Source organism: Psammomys obesus, unplaced genomic scaffold (assembly GCF_907164565.1).
Source record: "Psammomys obesus unplaced genomic scaffold, mPsaObe1.curated_primary_1811, whole genome shotgun sequence".
NCBI lineage: Eukaryota > Metazoa > Chordata > Mammalia > Rodentia > Muridae > Psammomys > Psammomys obesus.
The window spans coordinates 3,464,578-3,472,907 of NW_026587032.1; positions in this window are offsets into that span (position 1 = coordinate 3,464,578).

An 8,330-nucleotide genomic window follows, 5' to 3' on the forward strand; every position below is an offset into this window, starting at 1 on the left:
CTTTGCTGTCAAGCCCAATAACCTGAGTTCGATCCCTGAGGTTCATTTGGTGGAAGGAGTGAATTGACCCCTGGAAGTTGCCCTCTGACCTTCACAAGCCTTATGTGATCCACAAATAGATAGACAAATGTAATTTAAAACAAACAAACAAACACTACAAAGAGGAGGCTCACCCACCCCTTAATGCTCCTTCCTCCATCCCCAGTGGGCTCCACAAAGCCTGCCTACGTCTCCAGGGGAGCATTGTTGCTTTGATTTTTGGAAACTGCAGCTCCAGAAAAAAAAAAAAAAAAAGGTTATTTTGACATAGGTCACATCCCTTGGCAGAGTCCCTGCTGCTGCCTGGCCAGGTCTCCTTGCATGTCTGCTGCCTGCAGCTTTGATCACAGGCCCTTGGTTAAACGCTGGCAACACCCTTTATGTTCTTGCCCTGAGTCAACTGTGGCTCCGGCTGTGGTTTGCAAAATGTCCTTTCTTCCCTCCTCTGGCACCCTCACACTGTGCTATTCCTGGTCTGTGGAGCAGCAGGCTGCATTCTGGGACCTGCAATTGAGATTCCACGGTTTGATTCTAATTTTAGATTTCATCTTGCCGGTAGAGCTCATCTCCCTCCAAGCATTGTCAGGGGCTTGGGCTGACATCGGTTTTGCTCTCCTCTCAGAACTGATTGGGAATCTGGGGTTGATCCTCAGACCTTTTAAATAGGGGTGGCCAGAATACTGACTGGTGTTTGGTTGGGGTCCCTTCATGGACATCACAGCCACAAGGAACCTTGCTGGCTGGGGTGAAAGTGTACACTCCTGACTTGTGGCACCACTGGTTAGACAAGATGGCGGGATTCCACTATAAACCACTGGGAGTCGGGCAAAGAGCTGGACTCCAATGTGGCACCACCATTGAGAACCTGGGAAGGACACTGTTTCTCTCTGAGCCTCACCCCTTCACAAATGAAGTAGACACCGGAGAGCATAAGACTTCGAAAGGTGTGAGAACCAGAGAGACATGGATAGGGGGTCTCTGCAAAGCCGAGCAACAGGCCTAGCTACTTATGGTGAGGCCTGTGTACTCTGTGTGAGAACAGAGTACATGAGAGCTGAGTAGAAGGGGAGGGGAGTGAATGCAATTCAGTTACACTTTAGAGAGTTGTAAGTATGTGTTTGTGTGTGTGTGTGTGTGTGTGTGTGTGTAGGAGTGTGCCGTGGCATAAGTGTGAAAGGTTAGAGGACAACTTGCAGGAATTGGTTCTTTCTTTCCACATGTGTCTTCCAGGCTTCTGCTCTCGTCTTCTGGCTCGGTGGCAGGTGACTTTACCCTCTGAAGTGTCTTGCTGACCCCAAGTGCAGCCTCAGTGATGCTAGTCTTTAATATTTTTTGTGACACTGTAGAAGTGAGGCACTGTGAGGGGGCTTCTTTCATTCTTGTATGGCAGTTTGAAGCGTAGAGTCTTAGGGTGAACTGAATAGTCTAGGGGGATATTAAGGGATGCAGGGATGGGGGCTTGAAGGGGCTTAGGTTACGGGCTGTGTGTATCCCCTAAATTCGCTGGACTATTTTGAACCTGGCCTTGTGAGATGCACTTCTCTGCAGGGCAAGGGTCATCTCTTCCTTTTAAACTAACATAGGAGGACATCTTCATGGACACAGTGTGTTGATCTGAGATCCGCGTAGACTCCCTGTGAAGCAGCTCAGGGCACTTAGATTGTTCATTGCTTCAAATGTCTATTACTTCTTTGTGATACGACATTAGACGTACTCTCTTGACCAGGTGTGACGAAGCACATCTTGGGGTGGGGGTGGGGCAGTGACAGCCGCAGCTCTGGGCTGGAGGCTGGCCTGTCTTATGTAGGGAGTCCCAGGCCAGCCAGGGTTATCTAATGAGATTCTGTCATTCTTTTTTAAAGTATTCTCTTGTAGCTATCTTACATGATACAATATAACTGACCATTAACATCCTTCTATAACAGAGTCAGAAGTGTATTCCCCTGCTGTTACTTTGTTATCTATTAGCCAATCTCTCTCCCTTGCTCAGCCTCCCCTACCCTACCTGACCTCCACTGACCTCTCTTAGGCTCTCTAGTTTACAGTCCCGTGGGAGGAGTATCTTTCTGTGTCTGATTTGTTTTACTTAACATTATAATCTCCACGTTGCTGCAAACAGCAGGATCTCATCCCTTCTAATGGCCGAATGCTATTCATATATATATATATATATATATATATATATATATATATATATATATATATATATGAATATATGAATAGCATATATATACATATATACACATATATACATATATATGTACATATATCTACATATATACATTTATATATATCATTTATATATGTATATATACCTATACAGACTGCATATGTATATATGTGTAAAGTTTTTGTCCATCCATTCTTTGATAGACACCTTCCTTGACTCCACACGCTGCCTGTTGTGAACAGTGCTACAATAAGTAGCTGTTTAGTGGATTGGAAAACAGAGATGAAGAACTGGGAGCGACTCGCCTGAGATCATATAATCTGGTCCAACGTTAGTGCTTCTTTGGGTTAGAAGCTGGTGACTCCTAAGAGGGAACCCATCACCCCATATTCCACCAGAAAATCCCTCCAGCCTGTAGCCGAGGGTAGCTGCCCCTCTCTCTCTGCACCAGAATAACAACAATCTCATGTATTCATGTCATCCTATACTCCAAGCTCCAGACCAAGGACGTTATTTGAGGTAGGCGGTATCATCATCTCCCATTTGACAGACAGGGAAACCGAGTCTCGGAGGTGTTATTGTATGGTTAAAGTGACCGAGTTAGGACTCCAGGTGAAGCTTTGGAGCGAGCGAAGAACTTTGAGATGTGTCTCTGAAGCATGTGTCTCATTATTCGTCTCTGCCTGGTGCCTTTGAGACACTCAGCCACAACTAAAACCCTTTCTCCAAGCATGGCCTATGTGGTCCAAGGCTGGGGGGCTTCATGGATCACTCAGTTCTCCAAATAAAATTTAAGGGCATGAATGGCCAAGTTATTTATTTTTTTTCCTCTAAGGACCTTTGCATTATTTCCTCCTCCTCTTCTTTAAGAGTTGTTTATTTATACAGTGTTCTGCCTGCATGTGTGCCTGCTCACCAGAAGAGGGCACTAAAGTTGCTTGTGAGCCACCACGCGGTTGCTGGGAATTGAACTCAGGACTTGGGAAGAACAGCCAGTTTCCTTAACTTCTGAGCCATCTCTCCAGCCTCTCCTCCTCTTCCTCTAGGCAGAGTTTTGGCAGCCTGTGCTGGCTTCCACCTTGCTATGCAGCCAGTACTGGCCTTGAACTCCTAATCCTATCACCTCCAACTCGTAAGTGCCAGGAGTACAGGCTAGTAACCACAACACTGGGCTTTATTTATTTTTTTTTATGTGTCTGTGTATGTATCTGTGTCTCTGCCGTGTGTGTACAGGTGCCCATGAAGGCCAGAAGAGTGCTTCAGATCCCTTGGAATTGGAGTTACCCGTGGTTGTGAGCTGCCCTTGGAGCTGGGAGCTGAACTTTGGAAGAGCAGCCAGAGCTCTCAACTGCTGAGCCATCTCTCCAGCCTCACTATTATTCTTTCTTCTAAGGAAGGCTATTTCAATCTCCTGAAGCTGGGGAGGGGGGTGGAGGAAAGGCTTAGGGAGGGAGAACTGACACTGAAGAATGATGCTCTTAGCCAGGAGTCTTCCTCCTTTTGGGGGCCACCATATGCCCATCTAGTTTTTCTGCAGATCCCCATCTCCAGTTCTCATGATTACATGGCAAGGATCTAACTATTGAGCTATGTCCTCACCCAGCACCAAGATGTATGAGCTCACTTAGGGCTGGAGAGAACTTGGGGCCATTTTGTTGAGTTGTACCATATCGAGGAAACTGGGGGCCAGAGACAAGAAGAAACACAGTGGCTGAAGAGTGAATCCGTGGTGTATCAGCAGTGACTGGGATGGAGACATAGCTCACACTGGCAGCTGCCTGCTGTGTCTTTCTAGACATCCCCCACCTCCCCGCAGTTGAGATGGGTCTGTGCCTTCGACGAGAACCCCAAGGCTAGCCAGATGAAGTAAAGTTGGGTTTTGTTAATAGAAAGCAGCTCAGAAAACAGTAGTGCTCCTAAGAACGTGGGTGTCATGGGTGTAGGCTCTCAAGGGAGAGTTACAGTGAGGTCTCTCTCTTTTTAACATTTATTTTCATTTCACGTGCATTGGTGTTTTGCCTGCATATGTCTGTGTGAGGGTGTTGGGTCCCCTGGAACTGGAGTTACACACAGTTGTGTGCAGCCATGTGGGGGTGCTGGGAATTGAACCTAGGTCCTCCGGAAGAGCAGCCAGCGTTCTCAACTGATGATCCACCGCCCCAGCCACACGAGGTCTCTTTACAATGGGGTTTTGGCAGCTCTCAAGTCATACCTCCAGAGGTGGTTGAGGACCCCCCCCCTTTTCTTTTAAACATCAAAAGCATTTTCTTTCTCTCTCTCTCTTTTTAATTGAAAATAGATTCTTTTCTCATACAAAACACCCCAACCACATTTTCCTCCCCTCTCCCTCGATCCATTCCCCTTCTGTTCCCTTCAGGAAAGAGCAGGCTTCCAAGAGATAAAAACTAAACACAACAAAACAAGATACAATAAGACAAAGCAGAAACTATCATATCGAGGCTGGACAAGATAACCCAGCAGGAGGAAGAGTCCAAACAGCAGGCAAAAGAGTCAGAGGTGCACCTGTAGGCATTAGTTTTTTAAAACTCTTTTATTTACACTTCTCTTTTCTCCCTACTCCACCCCAATCCCTTCCAATACCCCAACACCAGGTAGGAGAGAGAAAGGGTTAGTGGGAGAGGGGAACAGTTCTCTTGAGCTGCCTCCTATTGATTAGGTTGTTGGGTTCCTTGGAGCACGTCCCATCCATCCAATCCTCGTTTACAGGAGATCTCCAACTTCTTGTCTCAATGCAACAACAGCAATAGGAGCTGAAGCGGGGAAGCAGCACCAGCCTTGTACTTTCTCTTTATTCCACTCTCTGGGCTCTGGCATTTATTCTCTCTCCAGAGTCCTCAGAGTTAAACCATCTGCAGCTGGCAAAGAGCTCCTCTCAGAGCCCGCATGTGGACCATCGGCCCCGCATCCCACACCTGGGACCAGAACAAAAACAAGTTTATATCCACAACACACATCTGCTCCCACAAAAGGGGTTAGGAGTCCCTCAAGTCACCAGGCTAACACCCATCCATACATTCAGAGGAGCTGGTGCAGACCTTTGCCGTCCCTGTACTTGCTGTTTCAGTCTCCGAGCTCTGCTTATTTGACTCGGTGGGCCACATTCTCCTGCCAACCTCCACCCCCTCTAACTCTTAGAATCTTTCCTCCTGCTCTACTGTGGGGTTCCCTGAGCTCCCAGGGGAGGGACCCGATGGAGACCCCTCTCTCCACATAATGTTTGCCTGTGGGTCTCTGCATCTGATCCCATCTGAAAGCATTTTCTCTTGTAGGCAATGTCATAAGGTGAATTTATCGGTGCTGTTGTTTAGGCTTAGGGAAGGGCTAGAAACTCAGGGTTTTACATCATTTGGGTTCCATGCAAGTTGAGTTTACTTATTGTCTTGGACAAAGTGTTTCTGGGAAATATACACCATCTCCTTGTGTAGGAAGGGCATAATCAGCGGCACCCAAAGTGGTCTGCTTTTCTCAGCAAAAAAGCCCCACAGGGAAGAAGGGTTCTCCTATATTCCATGACTTCCTACCTATGTCCACATGGTTTTTCTGCTTTGCTACCCTGCCTCAGAAGGGCTAGAACTGTGACCCAGCCCTGGGCCCATTCCCACTACTCAAGTGAATGAAGATGTGGGGCTGCCTTCTTCCTTGCTGCAGGGATGGGACGGTATGCTCATTCATCCAGTTAGTACGGACTAAATTTCCCCTGCTATAGTAAATAGAAACGATACTGGGCTAAACAGTGTTTATCATTTATTGCCCTATAATTATCACCGTGGTATTGTTTAATCTGCTATCACAATTAATAAGACATAATTGCCTTATTTACCTTGGGCTGGGCAGCTATTTCACCTACAATGTCTCAATAACCTCATCAGCTACCTCCCAGCCCTCATCCAATGCCATCGGCCCTAACCATCCTTATCTGGGCTACCTTCCACCCATAATCTTATCAATACTTACATTTTTCATCTTGGTGTTTTCTCCATCCATGCCATCCTTGGAGTCCTTCCTCCTGGCCTACATGGTTTCTTCTCCACACTAACCCATCATGGTGTCCTCCTTCTTCCTCTCTTCCTGTGTTCCCCACCTCGCAGTATCGATCTACCCCGAGACTTCCACATTGTTTTCCTGAACTCAAAGCCCAGGAACCTTAGCCATGCCTACCCCATTCTGCCCTGTCCAGGTTTTAATTTCTTAGGCAGGTTTATCCAGGCAGTAACCAGATTTTCAGGGCCAGTAATTAGCATCAGACCAACTCCCAACACTCCTCCAGCTTGAAGCAGAGAGGGAAGAGTGACTCGGACATCTCTTCTCGCTTTCTTCAATTTAGCTTTTCCTATTTCTTACATTGGAAACCAGTTGCCTGGCATGACCTGGTTTCCTCAGGTCTTGTGGGGGTAGTTTGGGGTAGGAATGGGGTTCTGTGGAGAAAGATGACTGAAGGAGGAGCTTGCGCCTCACCCATCTTGCTCTGCTTCTCTTCCAGGGATGCTTTCGCATTGATGCATGTTGTCTCTATTTGTGGCTGATAGTATTGTGTTGTTAGTTTGGGGTTCCAGAACAACTACTCCCAAGGGGATGTCTGTTTTCTCAAAGCTCAGGTCCAAAAGCTAATCAATCCCAAGGAAAAGCCAGTGGGCCAATGTCCAAAGGACAAGGGCTGGAGTCAAAATGGGCTTTATTGAGTAGCCAAAGAAAGGAGAAGCAGGGGCCTGCCCATGAATTAACCTCTAAGCCAGCAGGTTGGAGAGTTACAGACAGGGTAAGAAGAGATGTGCCGGGCTAGTGAAAAGGAGAGACATGCATGCTCTTTCCAGGAAGAGGGGGAGACTTCTGGGCTGGAGGCTGGCCTGTCTTATGTAGGGAGTCCCAGGCCAGCCAGGGTTATCTAATGAGATTCTGTCATTCTTTTTTAAAGTATTCTCTTGTAGCTATCTTACATGATACAATATAACTGACCATTAACATCCTTCTATAACAGAGTCAGAAGTGTATTCACCTGCTGTTACTTTGTTATCTATTAGCCAATCTCTCTCCCTTGCTCAGCCTCCCCTACCCTACCTGACCTCCACTGACCTCTCTTAGGCTCTCTAGTTTACAGTCCCGTGGGACTGAGATCCTGAGGTGGGCACCACCTCACCTTTCTCCTCTCCTGGTGTTTACAGTCATGGTGGCCCACGGGTGGTTTGAGCCTTGAAGGGAGGGAGGTAAGATGTTAGACAAGTTTAGGTGGAGTTAGCCCCACGTTATACTCAGGAATGAAATATTTCTCAAATGGTCAACATGTCTACAATGCCCGGCTGAGCAGGCTCTGATGTAAAGCTTGAGGTCATTGAGACAAGAGATATGATCTATGTGTTTTATTTTGTTCTGTATCCCTGGTGGGCTTCTGTAGGCCAAAATGTTAATTGTTGTTTAGGGAAAAAAAAAAAGACTTTGAGACCCTGAAGAACAAGTTAGATGATTGTTATTGCCATAAGCTACATGGCCGGGGTTAGTGAGAAGGCTCAGCAGATGAAGGGGCTTGCCATGCCAGCCCAACAACCTGAGTTCAATCTCCAGGGCCCACATGAAGGTGGAAAGGAAGAGAGCCAATTCCACAAGGCTGTCCTCTGACCTGCACATGTGCTTTGTAGCACACACACACACACACACACACACACACACACACACGAAGCTTTTTTAATTAAAAATCGCACACATGAACAACCAGCAGTTAATACAAATACACACCAGGGGAATCGGTCGATTACACACATACTTGTATATACACACACTTGAGAAGCAGAAGACATAGTGGAGAGCTGGGCAGAAATATCACTCTTTCTTTGGCACTTTTGACTTTTAAAGCCACACAGAGTTTTTTTTTTTTTTTTTTTTTTTTTCACAGCTAAAAAACTTTAAAGGACAGATTAAGAATGCAGGAACCCCACCCTCCACCCCCCCAAAAAACACACACACTGTAAGAAAAAGAGAGGGGCTAGAAAAACTTCTGTTCTCAGGCTTCCCCTGGGGAAGCCGCTGATGTTTGCCAGCGATGAAATACGTTTTGATCACCCTGCTTGCTCCCTTCTGCTCAACCCTCCTCTTTTCTGGGCCCCTTTTC